The 13,719-nt window shown below is 40.4% G+C and overlaps 1 protein-coding gene across 23 annotated transcripts in view; it reads right to left on the reverse strand.

The window, feature by feature from the left end:
• The window catches only part of ADGRL2 (adhesion G protein-coupled receptor L2), a 1,061,651-nt gene that overhangs the window by 287,429 nt on the left and 760,503 nt on the right, over nucleotides 1-13,719 (reverse strand). The window lies entirely within an intron of this gene.

Consider the following 13,719-nt stretch of genomic DNA (forward strand, 5'->3'; position numbering starts at 1 on the left):
TTTTTTTTTTTTTTTTTTTTATTATTTATTAAAAAAAAAGGTATTGGACACTTTATACCAATGGAAAAAATTGGTATATTGTGGGATTTACAATGGGCACACTGGCCAATCAGTGTGCACGTTTTGGAATATTAATGGGGGGTCATTGTATAATGCACAATATACCACATCTTAGCAAAATTTATCCACTCAATCTTCACCATGGAAAAAAAACACTGGTTCTGGGTAAATTCTGCATTACCCACGTTATAGTGGTGATTATTAGAATATTACCTTTAAATTTATTATATGTCAAATTGGGCATTTTCAAAAATAAACCAACACCATGTCATTTCTGGCTAGAAAACCACAGGCTGTATTTAGTGCACTGTTAATGTTAGGAGATGCTGGAACAACACAGGGAAGTAGATGCCATTGTGTACAGCTACATTATTTCTATTAAAGTCTTTTTACCCCATCATCATGAAACTGTCAAACCTCTTGCATGATAGGTAGTTTCTTCCTGCACTGGTAGATCCCCAAAGGGAGCAGAAAGAACCAGGGCTGTGGGAGGGAATTAGGAAATTTCACAATGTGACTATATACTCCCCATGACAGCTGGAAATTGATGAGATGCGAGGTCTTGTCCTGCTGGGTATGAAGAGAGTGCATGTGGATGCTCAGGTGCAATTAGGAATAGCTTCACCCCCCCCATGATCCTTGTGAATACAAAGTCCATAACTTGGTCTTTCACCTATGGGTGGCCCTTCGGACTACATCAACTCCCTTTTCTCAGGATGGACAAACTGGCGATGGACCCTTACTACCACTCCTCCCACTCTGGCTACTTCAGTGCTCTGCAACTAACTGATCCCATGTTATCTGAGACACAATCAGGGCTCCAACCTTCTGTGCCCATGAGTTGGCATTTCTAATGAACGTATGACATTCTGTCTAGTAGAAGACTCAGTAATTGCATCAGCTTGTAGGAAGACTTACTGTGGAAGTCACTGCAGCTGCAGAAAAAAATGCTAACATCAGGAATGCCAGTCATAAGTCTTTTCAGACATGCTGATTTACTTTCAATGTGTCTGAAAATCCACCAATAATGTGGCTTAACAGGGATTCTGTAATGAAAGTAGGTAGACTATGAAATATTTTAGAAACAGAGACTAATAATGCCAAAAAAATGAAAAACACAGAGGTTGGTGGAGTGTACTGTACTTTTTTCTCTTATGTCATGGGGGAAATAAATACTATGAGTTTTAGCAGATCCTTCTGAATGTCAGATTGTCTGAATGCCAGGTATGAACTTTTGTTTACTATTTTTAACTTTATTTTTTAATATGTGTTATCCTGCTTTCTACTACAGCAGGTTTCATCCTATCTGTAAAGTTATATATCAGACCAATTTTTTTAATGGCTTATGTCTACCACATCTGCGACATAAGGCACACAAAATAGTAAGTTTTTTCTACTTAACAAGCATATTTTTCTTTTTAAGTATAAGTTGTAATAAAGAAATTCTTTCTTTCTAGTTGGTGCCCAGCCAGTTAACAGTGGTATAGCTGTGGTACCTCAGCAAAGATTTAAACCTGAGCGAAATGGCTTGTATATATATGCAATGAAACTGAACATGTGATCCAAACATAACTTTAAAATGTCAACAAACGCTGCCTATAATCTAAAATTAAAATCTACCTAAACCAACCATATATATAAAAAATATAAAAATATTCTATACATATATCTATTATAAATTGTTGTTGAAAAATAACAAAGAACATTTTAAACTACATAAATATAACATACAAACATTTAAATAAATACTTTAGCTTATTATCACTTGTTATAACAAGCTCATATTTAGCTGCCAGTGCCTCAAGAGGACATAAGCTACCATAAAAGATAATGTCCAATGCTACACTGATAAGATGTGCCCTACCTCTCTAGACTTCTCAATTTGAGAACACTACTAATTGAGAGCATGTTATTGAGGCCAGGATAGTGGTAAGCCTCCAGTTTTAACTGCCACATTAGTTCTCTGAATTCTAATCTCAGAGATTCCGGGCCCCCCCTGTTCTCGGAGCAAACTTGGTCAATCACCAAAAAGGTGAACTCATGACCAGGATTATCCTTGATATGCTTTGCCAAGGCATTTTCCATCTTCTCCTTTTTTATTGCGTACAGATGTTCATACAACCGTTCCTGTAACTTCCTATCCGTCTTGCCTATATAAAATACAGGACAAGACGAACATTGAGCCAAATATACTACATGATTGCTTGCACAATTGTATCTCCTTTTGATCAAAAACTTCTTATCCCTAATCAAGAAAAATGTGCCTGCTTTGACAAATCTAATATATTTGCACATGTTACATTTGAACATCCCGAATCTTGAAGGTATGTTCTTGACTTTCATTTCCACGATGTTCTTAATATTTGGACCTCTCCTGAAGGTGACTTTGGGCTGAAAATTCAACCCAGGTGTCCCCGAAGGGTCTGCCAATAACAAACACCAATTCTTCTTGATAATTGACACTATGTCCTTAGCATCCAAATTATAGGAGATGACAAAATTACAGTTGTACATACCACTACTGTGATCAACCTGTGGATGTATAACCAACTCTGACTTGGGATACCCCAAAATGGGTTGAAAATGACCATTAGCCCTCTTTGATTTGACTTCTGTACATAGGTCAACAATGAGTTCCTCTGGATACCCTCTACACAAAAAGAGATTCGAAATGAATCTACACTCGTCGTGGAAGTCACTTTCCTTCGAAACCATTCTGTCCACCCTGACCAGTTGGCCCTTGACGATGGATCTCTTCTGGTGGGCAGGATGGTCACTGTCAAAGTGTAAATGGGAGTTGGAAAAAGTAGGCTTTCGATGGATTCTGCCTAGGAAACAACACCTTCCTTTGTCCTTATAGAGTTCCACATCCAAGTAGGCTATCCTTTCTGTTTCAAAAGATGAAGTAAATTTTAAAAAATCAGTTGACCTGTTGAAACTATCAACCAAGCAATATGCCGCCTCTTGATCACCCTTGAGGATGATAAAAATGTCTCTTGGATAATGGTGTTAGAAAAACAAATTCTTCTCCCAATGGGCCATCACCAGGTTGGCCACACTGGCCACCAGTTGATGAAACCAACAGTTGTTGAATGAAAAAAAGTTACACATTAAGATGATGCCCAGGAGCTCACTGACCATCGAAATCTCCTCTATAGATGCTTGTTTGGAGGTCATTTCTAATTGGATCCATTCTACTGCCACACCATGGGGAATAGATGAATATAAATCAATGACATCGATGGTTAAGAAATGACTATCTTCACTATAAAAATGACCAAGAATCCCTAGAGATATGGGATTCACTAGTCACACATTTTTTGAGAATTGAATCTACCACTTTGGCCGCTGCATAAGTAATACTCCCTTTAGCACTCCTGGATATTCTTATGGATCTTGGGATTCCCGAACAACACCAGGATTCTTGGTGTTAAAGAGGAGATAAAATTAAATACATCCAAGTCAATCACCCCACTTATGAACATATCCTCATAGTAAGAATGGACCCGGGTCAAGCTTCCATTCAATTCATTTTTTGATACTTCCTGATATGTGTCAGAGGAAAGAACGGCTAATATCCTATCACTGTAGTCTTCTATATCCATGGCGACCAAGCCGCCACCCTCATCAGGTTGCATTAGTCTAACTGATGAACAACATAAAACATTTAACAGGTCCCTTTCTTTCTTTGTGATGTTAAATTTAGCTGGATGTTTCGAATTTAATAAAAAGTGAATGTCCAGATCACACATTTGCTCAAAGACTCCCAAGGTTGGGTGTAACGGTGGATTGTACGTACTAGGAACATGATGAGGTTTCATTGGCCTGGACTGGTTCCCCAACAATAGTGAGAGAATAAGCTTCCTCGCAAAGAGCTTCAAGTCCAAAATGGCTCTCTCCACATTGGCCCTCCTCGAAGGTACAAAAGACAGCCCTTTAGCCAAGACATCAACCAAGGGCTGTGGAAAAACAAACTGGGAATAATTATAAATTTTGAAATCCTTCCTTTGTACCTGTTTCGCGTCTTCCGATTCGATGCTTGTTGTGGAGATGAGGCTTGGACCTGAAAATTTGCCCCTTCCAACTCAGGGGTCTGATTAACCTGATTAATTTGGGGGCCAGAAACCTCTCTCCTCCCGTTCAAATTCTCTTTCTCAAGGGTCCTGGTTGCAATACTGGCCTCTCGATCCCGATCTTGTGATAGAGGCCTAGGCTCCAACAGTTCATTCAAGCAGCTCGATAAGCTACCCCATCCTTGTATGCCTTAATGTCCCTTTGGAGCTTCTTTATTTTGGTCGAAGTGATTTTGGATATATATTGATCTATACTAGTATATATCCGCTCATACTCATATCTATACCTTGGGAAATGGATATCCAATTTGATCTCCTCATCCAAGGTCGATAATTCTTTTCTCAAATTATTTATAGATTCCAGATAATGAGTGCTGATTAAATTCACAAGCTCAGACCCATGCCTATCAAATAAGGAAAGGAGGTCCTGATGAAACTTAGAACCTTCCTCTAGTCCTGTTGGAAACTGCCAGGAACGAAGACCGTTTGGGACTATCTTCGCCAGCTGGCATTCACCAAAATATGATACCTCCAGCTGTAATTTCCTTAATTTGATCAACATTTGGTCAAATAAATTAAGCTTAGTTGTAAGACTGATACTTTCATTCTGGTTTAAATCAAGGCCAGCAGGGTCGTCACACATGTTGAAACGAAATGGCCATCTCAGCCATTGATTCAAATTAGGTTCTGCACTCCCGCTCATTTCATCTACTTCTCCACTAGTAGTGATTGACTAGATTCTGTAGATCCCCTGGCAGCTCCATCCCACTCATGGCTCTGTTGAGTTAAAAACAAATTAGTCTCGGCAGCCGGGACTCCGGCTGAACCAATGCCGATTACCAGTTCCTGTGAGCCAGTTGACAAAGTTCCAATTCCTACTTCTGATGGCTTGGTTAAGTCATCCATTCATTGGGACAACAAGTCAACCTTTTGAGTTAAAAGGTTGATCAACATCGTCAGTTCTCCTGGCTCAGTATTCACCCTGGCTTCCGGTGTTGCGGTGGACATCGTTAAAAGACTATAGCACCACCAAGAACAAAAACAAAAACAACAAACTGAGCGAAACTGGCCAATGCTCACACCTCCGATTCAGTGGTGAATAACAGCTCTGAAAATCCAAATCCACTGTAACAAAATGTGTCAAAATAGTAACGCTGAACGCCAATAAACGAAATTGATTTATTTAAGCCAAACAACTCAATGTAGCTCTGTACCAACTTCTTCAGAATTTAAAAACGAAAAACTCGCGCCATTACAATGGCTTGTATATATGCAATGAAACTGAACATGTGATCAACACGCCCCTTCCACTTCATTTAAAGGTACCAAGAACAAAAACAAAAACAACAAACTGAGCGAAACTGGCCAAAGCTCACACCTCCGATTCAGTGGTGAATAACAGCTCTGAAAATCCAAATCCACTGTAACAAAATAAATTGATTTATTTAAGCCAAACAACTCAATGAATTTAAAATGCCATTACCATGGCTTGTATATATGCAGTGAAACTGAACATGTGATCAAAATGCCCTTAATGTTAGGAGATGCTGGAACAACACAGGGAAGTAGATGCCATTGTGTACAGCTACATTATTTACCCCATCATCAAGAAACTGTCAAACCTCTTGCATGATAGGTAGTTTCTTCCTGCACTGGTAGATCCCCAAAGGGAGCAGAAAGAACCAGGGCTGTGGTTGTCATCAAGGAGGGACTTAGGAAATTTCACAATGCGACTATATACTCCCCCTGACAGCTGGAAATTGATGAGATGCGAGGTCTTGTCCTGCTGGGTATGAAGAGAGTGCATGTAGATGCTCAGGTACAATTAGGAATAGCTTCACCCCCCCCCCCCATGTCCTTGTGAATACAAAGTCCATAACTTGGTCTTTCACCTGTGGGTGGCCCTTTGGACTACATCAACTCCCTTTTCTCAGGATGGACAAACTGGGGATGGACCCTTACTACCACTCCTCCCACTCTGGCTACTTCAGTGCTCTGCAACTAACTGATCCCATGTTAGCTGAGACACAATCAGGGCTCCAACCTTCTGTGCCCATGAGTTGGCATTTCTAATGAACGTATGACATTCTGTCTAGTAGAAGACTCATAATTGCATCAGCTTGTAGGAAGACTTACTGTGGAAGTCACTGCAGCTGCAGAAAAAAATGCTAACATCAGGAATGCCAGTCATAAGTCTTTTCAGACATGCTGATTTACTTTCAATGTGTCTGAAAATCCACCAATAATGTGGTTCTGTAATGAAAGTAGGTAGACTATGAAATATTTTAGAAACAAAGACTAATAATGCCAAAAAATGAAAAACACAGAGGTTGGTGGAGTGTACTGTACTTTTTTCTCTCATGTCATGGGGGAAATAAACACTATGAGCTTTAGCAGACCCTTCTGAATGTCAGATTGTCTGAATGCCAGGTATGAACTTTTGTTTACTATTTTTAACTTTATTTTTTAATATGTGTTATCCTGCTTTCTGCTACAGCAGATTTCATCCTATCTGTAAACTTATATATCAGGTAAGCAGTCCTCAAGAGCAGGTACCAAAACATTTGACAAGACGGGAGAAAAATGCAGTTCCACAGCACACCCATACAAATGACTGGTTTCCATTAGTCTTTGAAAAAATTACCCTAGTTTATAAAAGGTACACATTTCGGAAAGAACAAAACAGAGAATTTTGTTTACTGCTAATCAACAGTGAATAAAGAAGCACAGTGCAAAATAAAAAATCAGTTACAACTTCCAGACATTTTGGCAATAACTGGTTATTTCACACCATGGAACATGCTGCACTGCTGTGTGCAATTCATGTTCATGCCTTTCCACTGCAGTTTTATAGGACTTCTTTATGGAACTGTAGTGTGGTAAGTTGATTGTCCATTCTTCTAGAGAATGGACATGCTAAAATCAGCATTCCCATAAATACCAAGCAAATATCATAAAGACAAGAGGGGACAGGCACATTTGTTGCAACTTAAATATAAAATCTGAACAAAAATCAAAACTTTCCACTTTATCTTGATATAGAGACTTCACAGTTTCTGTAATTCTTTCTCAAATAGCGCACAAGTAATGGTTCACATTGATTGCAATGTGCAATAAAAACCTCTAAAAGTATTCCAAAAGTCCTGTGCTTCACATTCAGGACTGCTAAGACCATATGCCACCTTACTCCATCAGAAGGAGCTAAGTGCAATGTAAGAATTTCTCAGAGAAACTGTGGAGGCAATTTACAAAATGCTTCTTTTTCTTTTTTTTTCTAACATCTTTTTATCTTATTGCCTGCCAACTAGCAGCTCTTTAATTTCCTTGTAGGGTGAGACCTGATCAAATGAGGACATTTTCCAGGCAGCCACCAGGGCTGTTTATTTAATCCTAACCACTGTCTTGGAAAAATAACCTGCGCATTACCAGATGCAAAGGCCTGCAGCGCTTTTCCATGTGGGCATGCATATTTATTTTCCACACACACCTCATGATGACTACCATGTAAAATGGACTTGGCAGAGCCTAGCACACATTCCACAGATATTTGCTGCATACCATTCACCTTTCTTTTCTAGCCAGTCTGTGCTACCATTATAGTGAGCTGGACTACCTCCCACCACCTAGGATGAGAGAGATGGCATCAGCCACATCAGCCACCCAGGTCCACACTCCACAGCCTGATTTCTCCAGTGTCTAAGCTCTTAATTGATCTTGGGTTGTCTGGTCATATTCAGAACTTCAACCCTTTGAGAAACAAAGCTGGCATACAACATACTTGATTGATTTGTGTTTTGTGGCATACATGTGAAGCAAAATATCTGACATTATTTTAAGCATTAGATGAGGGACAGTCTTTACCTTCAAATTCTGTTCAGGACTATAACTCCCCTTTGATTACTATGAAGTTAAGACAAGTCTTTTTTTGTCTTATACCCCTACCTTTTAACATATCAACCTGTTTTAAATGGCACTAAAAAAATTAAATAAGGCTATTCGGAAGCACTATTAACATAGCATAACTTCCCATCCTACAGTGACTTTATCTAAATATGCAGTTGTTCTTCTGGGGCATTTCACAAATAAAGACTCATAGGTTCATAGGTGTGTACTAGGCTAATGACCCTGGAGCCTTTACAAGCCTAGTCCATAAAATTACCCTGGCATCGTGCCACCCGACATTAGTTCCCAGTGACTCTGTGGAGTGTTCCCTGGGGTGAATTTTCTATTTCCCATTCACTTATCAAGATTTCTCTTGAAGAGGGCCAGTGAGGTGCTCTGTTTGACATGTATGGGAAGTATATTCCACAACATGGGCAGTCTCTGGGTTATGAACCTGTCCCTCCAGCATGTTCTGTTGATTGTGGTAATGAGGTTGAGGTCTCTGGAGCATATGGTGCGGGGGGAATGGGATTTCTTTACACGTAGCATTTCTAACAGAGCTAGGTCAGACATGGCTTTGTAAGTCAAGCAGAGATCGCTTCTAAGTAGGCGATATAAGACATAGAATAGTTGGAGTTTTTTTAATCTGTCCATATAAGACAACTGTTTAAGGCCTAGGATCACCTTTTTGAGGTACATTTACAGTCTCTCCAGTTGTTGCGGGTGTCTAGTGAGGTACATGCTAAACAGGGCACTGTACTTTATGATTGGCCTAATGAGGGAAGAGTAGAGGGAGACAATGACCTCTTTCTTCCTGGATGCAAAACCCTTACTAATGAGATGTGCCACATAGAAAGACTTTCTGACCACAGTGGCAATGTGGGGATCAAAAGAGAGGTTGCTGTCAACCTGTGTTCCCAGAACTCTTGTAATGCCTTCTGTGTTCAGTGGACTACCATCGATGTGGTAATTCATGGGAACCAAGTTTTTCCCAAAAGGGATGATGACACACTTTTTCGCATTGAGCTTAAGGCCAGGGTTCTGACACCGGTCGTTGGTCTCAGTGAGGCCTTTCTGCAGGATGTCAACATCACTTGGGGAATTAATAATAGCTCCCAACTTGCAATCGTCTGCGAATTTTGTCAGCCAGAATCCCTTCATGTTGGCCTGGACTTCAGAGAAGTAGATACCAAACAGGAGAGGACCCAGGACCAAACCCTGTGGGACTCCACTCATGACTGGTCATCAGTCTGACTTGGAGTCAGCTATTTTCACACTGTGGGGTCTATCTGTGAGCCAGTTTGCAACCCACCTAGTGATATAGGAACTGATGCCTAGCTTAGTGAGTTTTTCTATGATTCCTGAGTGGGGAATGGTATCAGAGGCCTTGGCCAGACCAAGGTAGGTTGTATGAACCACCTTGCCTTCATCCACAGCTCTGGTGACTGACACAAAGAAGTCAACCAGGTTGAGCAGGCATGATCTACCCTTCACAAAACCAAACTGTGTGGGATCCAGAGCTTGGAGATTCCCTATATCCTTCTTTATTAGGTCCATGATGATGCATTCCATAGCTTTGCATACCAGACTCGTCAGGTTAATGAGGCAACAGTTCCCAGTGTCTGTAGTCGCTCCTTCTTTGTGGAGAGGGATGACTGTAGCAGTGCACCATTTGGTAGGGACAAAGCCTGAGGTGAGGCTGTGACTGAACAGGGCACATAGATGTGGTGCCAGTTCACTCTGTAGTCCATGTAGAACACAGCCAGGGATATTGTCAGGTCCCATAGAGGCTGTATTCTTGGCCTTGGACAGTGCTGTTTTAACTTATGAAGCAGTAATACTGGGTGCCTGGCACTCTACTGTTATTGTGATTGGTCCTTTGGGGGGGGGTACAATTGGCACTGAATCTGTCAGCCAGTACATTGGCAACATCTGTTGGCTCGGTATAGGAGGTACCATTGTGCAGTAGCTCTAGCTTTAGAGGATTTGATGAGGGATCTCAAGTTTTTGTTGAGGCTGACAAGGGAGTTTTTACAGTCTTGGGACTTCACGTTATTCCACATCAGTTTCTTCCTTCTGTTGTAGAGTTTGTTTATGGCAGGGGACCACCAGACTGGCTTCCTTTTTTTGGGGAAAGCGTCTTGGTTCTATTGGGTATGGCGAGATCCATGCATTTGTGTACGTGTTCGTGTATACTGTAGACCCTGCTATTTAAATACTCAACATTTCATTACTGCTTTCTTTTCTAAAGACTTCAGAAAATGTTGAACTCCAGTGACGCTGCCTGCTGTTCACTGAAATTTAAAAAAAAAAATGATAACTTCTTGCAGTTTGACTATCTGCACTCAAAAATGTTTTAATGTTTTCCATCCTGTTTAATGATATATGCATGCGCATGCACACAAACCTTTAATGTATAGTCCCAAAGAGTGTGTGTGTGTGTGTGTGTGTGTGTGTGTGTGTGTGTGTGTGTGTGTGTGTGTGTGTGTGTGTGTGTGTCTATTTGACTGAAGAGATCTGAGTTTGTACCTCAGCCCTTGGAAGACCTTGTTCACTGACTTCTATCCCTCTCAATGCCTCCCAAACGTGACTCATCCCATTTCTATTCTGTCCCTTACAGTGAAAAAATGGCATAAATCTGCACTACATTCTGCCATCTCAACTGACAAGGGCACCCTTGTTTTCCTGTTTCTTAACCTCCCAAAGACTGAAATATGCAATGAATGTAATACATCCTTCTACAGCAAGCTAAAGATTCTGGCTTCAGTAAAGACAAATTTTGTCAAACCACTGTCAGCTGTCGCCACAGAAAGCTCTTATACCTTTACAGATGAATCCTTCACAGAACTACACATAACAAAGTATAAACCAATCTTATACATCAGCAGTGGTATCTAGGAAACAGCAAAGGAAATGTTGTTGCTAAGCTGTCTGAAATGGTCTGAGTAATATTTGTCTCTATTGCATATTCTAAGAGAATAAGAAGATGTAGCTATAGAGTTTTGGAGCCTTCTGTCTACACGTTTTCATGATGTTAAGCACACCTGGCAAATTAAGAAGAATCAGCTTTTAATAATATGTAACTAATATAAACCCAAAAGAAAAGACATGAAAAAAAAAGCAGTGAAACATACCACTTTCTTGAAAGAAAGGGTAGCATTTTTTCAAGTAAGGACTGTATTTCGTAAACGGGCTACATCCATTTAATACTACATGTGCAAAACAACTGCATAACAGTACATGTTTCAGCATGGAGGTGTTTAGGTGAAATGGCAGTGGAGTTTTTAACTAGATTGTTTAATGAAATCTTGGAAAGTGACAGGATGCCTGAGGAATGGAGAAAAAGTGTTTTGGTACCGATTTTTAAGAATAAGGGTGATGTGCAGAGCTGTAGTAACTACAGAGGGATTAAACTGATCAGTCATAGCATGAAGTTATGGGAAAGAGTAGTGGAAGCTAGGTTAAGAAGGGAGGTGATGATTAGTGATCTGCAGTATGGTTTCATGCCAGGAAAGAGCACTACAGATGCGATGTTTGCTCTGACAGTGTTGATGGAGAAGTACAGAGAAGGTCAGAAGGAGTTGCATTGTGTCTTTGTGGATTCAGAGAAAGCATATGACAGGGTGCCTAGAGAGGATTTGTGGTATTGTATGAGGAAGTCGGGAGTGTCAGAGAAGTATGTAAGAGTGGTACAGGATATGTACGAGGGTAGTGTGACAGCGGTGAGGTCTGCGGTGGGAGTGACGGATGCGTTTAAGGTGGAGGTGGGATTACATCAAGGATCAGCTCTGTGCCCTTTCTTATTTGCAATGGTGATGGACAGGTTGACAGACGAGATCAGACAGGAGTCTCCGTGGACTATGATGTTTGCAGATGACATTGTGATCTGTAGTGAGAGTAGGGAACAGGTGGAGGAGACCCTGGATAGATGGAGATATGCTCTAGAGAGAAGAGGAATGAAGGTCAGCAGGACTAAGACAGAATATATGTGTGTGAATGAGAGGGAGGATAGAGGAATGGTGAGGATGCAGGGAGTAGAGGTGGCGAAGGTGAATGAGTTTAAGTACTTGGGATCAACAGTTCAGAGTAATGGTGAGTGTGGAAGAGAGGTGAAGAAGAGAGTACAGGCAGGATGGAGTGGGTGGAGAAGAGTGTCAGGAGTGATTTGTGACAGACGAATACCAGTAAGAGTGAAAGGGAAGGTCTACAAGAGGGTAGTGAGACCAGCTATGTTATACGGGTTGGAGACAGTGGCATTGACAAAAAGGCAGGAGTCAGAGCTTGACGTGGCAGAGTTGAAGATGTTAAGATTTGCACTGGGTGTAACAAGGATGGATAGGATTAGGAATATGTATATTAGAGGGTCAGCCCAGGTTGGAAGGTTTGGAGACAAAGCCAGAGAGGCAAGATTACGTTGGTTTGGACATGTGCTGAGGTGGGATGCAGAGTATATTGGGAAAAAGATGCTAAGGATGAACCTGCCAGGTAACAGGAAAAGAGGAAGGCTTAAGATAAGGTTTATGGATGTGGTGAGAGAGGACATGTAGGTGGTTGTTGTGACAGAGCAAGATGCAGAGGACAGGAGGAAATGGAAACAGTTGATCTGCTGTGGCGACCCCTAATGGGAGCAGCCAAAAGAAGAAGAAGAAGTACATGTTTCAGTCATATGGCAATTTATGTTTTCTACCCAAGTTAACATTATTTTTTACAAATTATTTTTTCTGTATTCTGAGGGACCAGGGTTACATCTGGCATGCACCTAAAGGTTGCCGCTATTCATGGATGAATCTGGAAATAATGCTACAGAAGAAAGCTTCTTTCTCATTTCTAAATGAAAAGCTGAACTGTGCGAATTGATGTGTACTCCAATTTGGAAGTTCTAACTGATAATTTACTATTTGTAGATGCAAGTTATTGCCCTAGGGACATGCAGCATCACTGCACATGCCCAGCGTTATAGTCTTAATTTCATGCAGTAAATTACACTGTCATATATGCCTGTTCTGAAAATGGCTGCATTATGTACAGTCTAGGAGTTATTTTAGAAATATGTAGCATGCTCAGATTAATTTATGACTGGCCATGGCAAATGGGTAGATGTCAAATGTTGCTGCTTAAATACAATCATTATCATATGGTATAAGTGGACCATATTCTTAAATCATTAAAGCACAATGATCCTTAATGATTGATGCATATCTATGAATTTCCTGACACAATAACTGGAGGAAAAAACACATTTTACCTAGAAAAATGTGTACGAAACTCATTTAACATCATAAAGTGACCCAGGTAATAAATATTCATGTTACGGGCTTTACTGAATGAATCACAAAGTCAGCATAGACCTTCTCTGCCATGAATGCTTAAAAGCAAAAAATAAAACTTTGGACAGTTGCACAACACACTGACTTTTTTGGAAAATAAATTATTAGCAACATCTGACAGGCAACCTCCTCATTGGTGGATAAGAGGAGAAAAATGAGACATAATGACTTCCTGTTGTACTACAGCAGCCATAATCAAGACTATTGGGTCATGAGGAGATCTTCATTTACTTAAAGGTATCGGATAATTCCCATCTCTGATTGCACAGTTCCAACATCAAACTTAAAAGATGACAGTGTTTTTCAGCATTACATAAATTTTCTGAAACCAGATATGAATTCTTGATTTCAGAAGATCACTATATAAAAATAGCCTT

This window comes from Protopterus annectens, chromosome 5.part1, assembly GCF_019279795.1.
Source record: "Protopterus annectens isolate FY-2018-M chromosome 5.part1, PAN1.0, whole genome shotgun sequence".
Taxonomy (NCBI): domain Eukaryota; kingdom Metazoa; phylum Chordata; order Ceratodontiformes; family Protopteridae; genus Protopterus; species Protopterus annectens.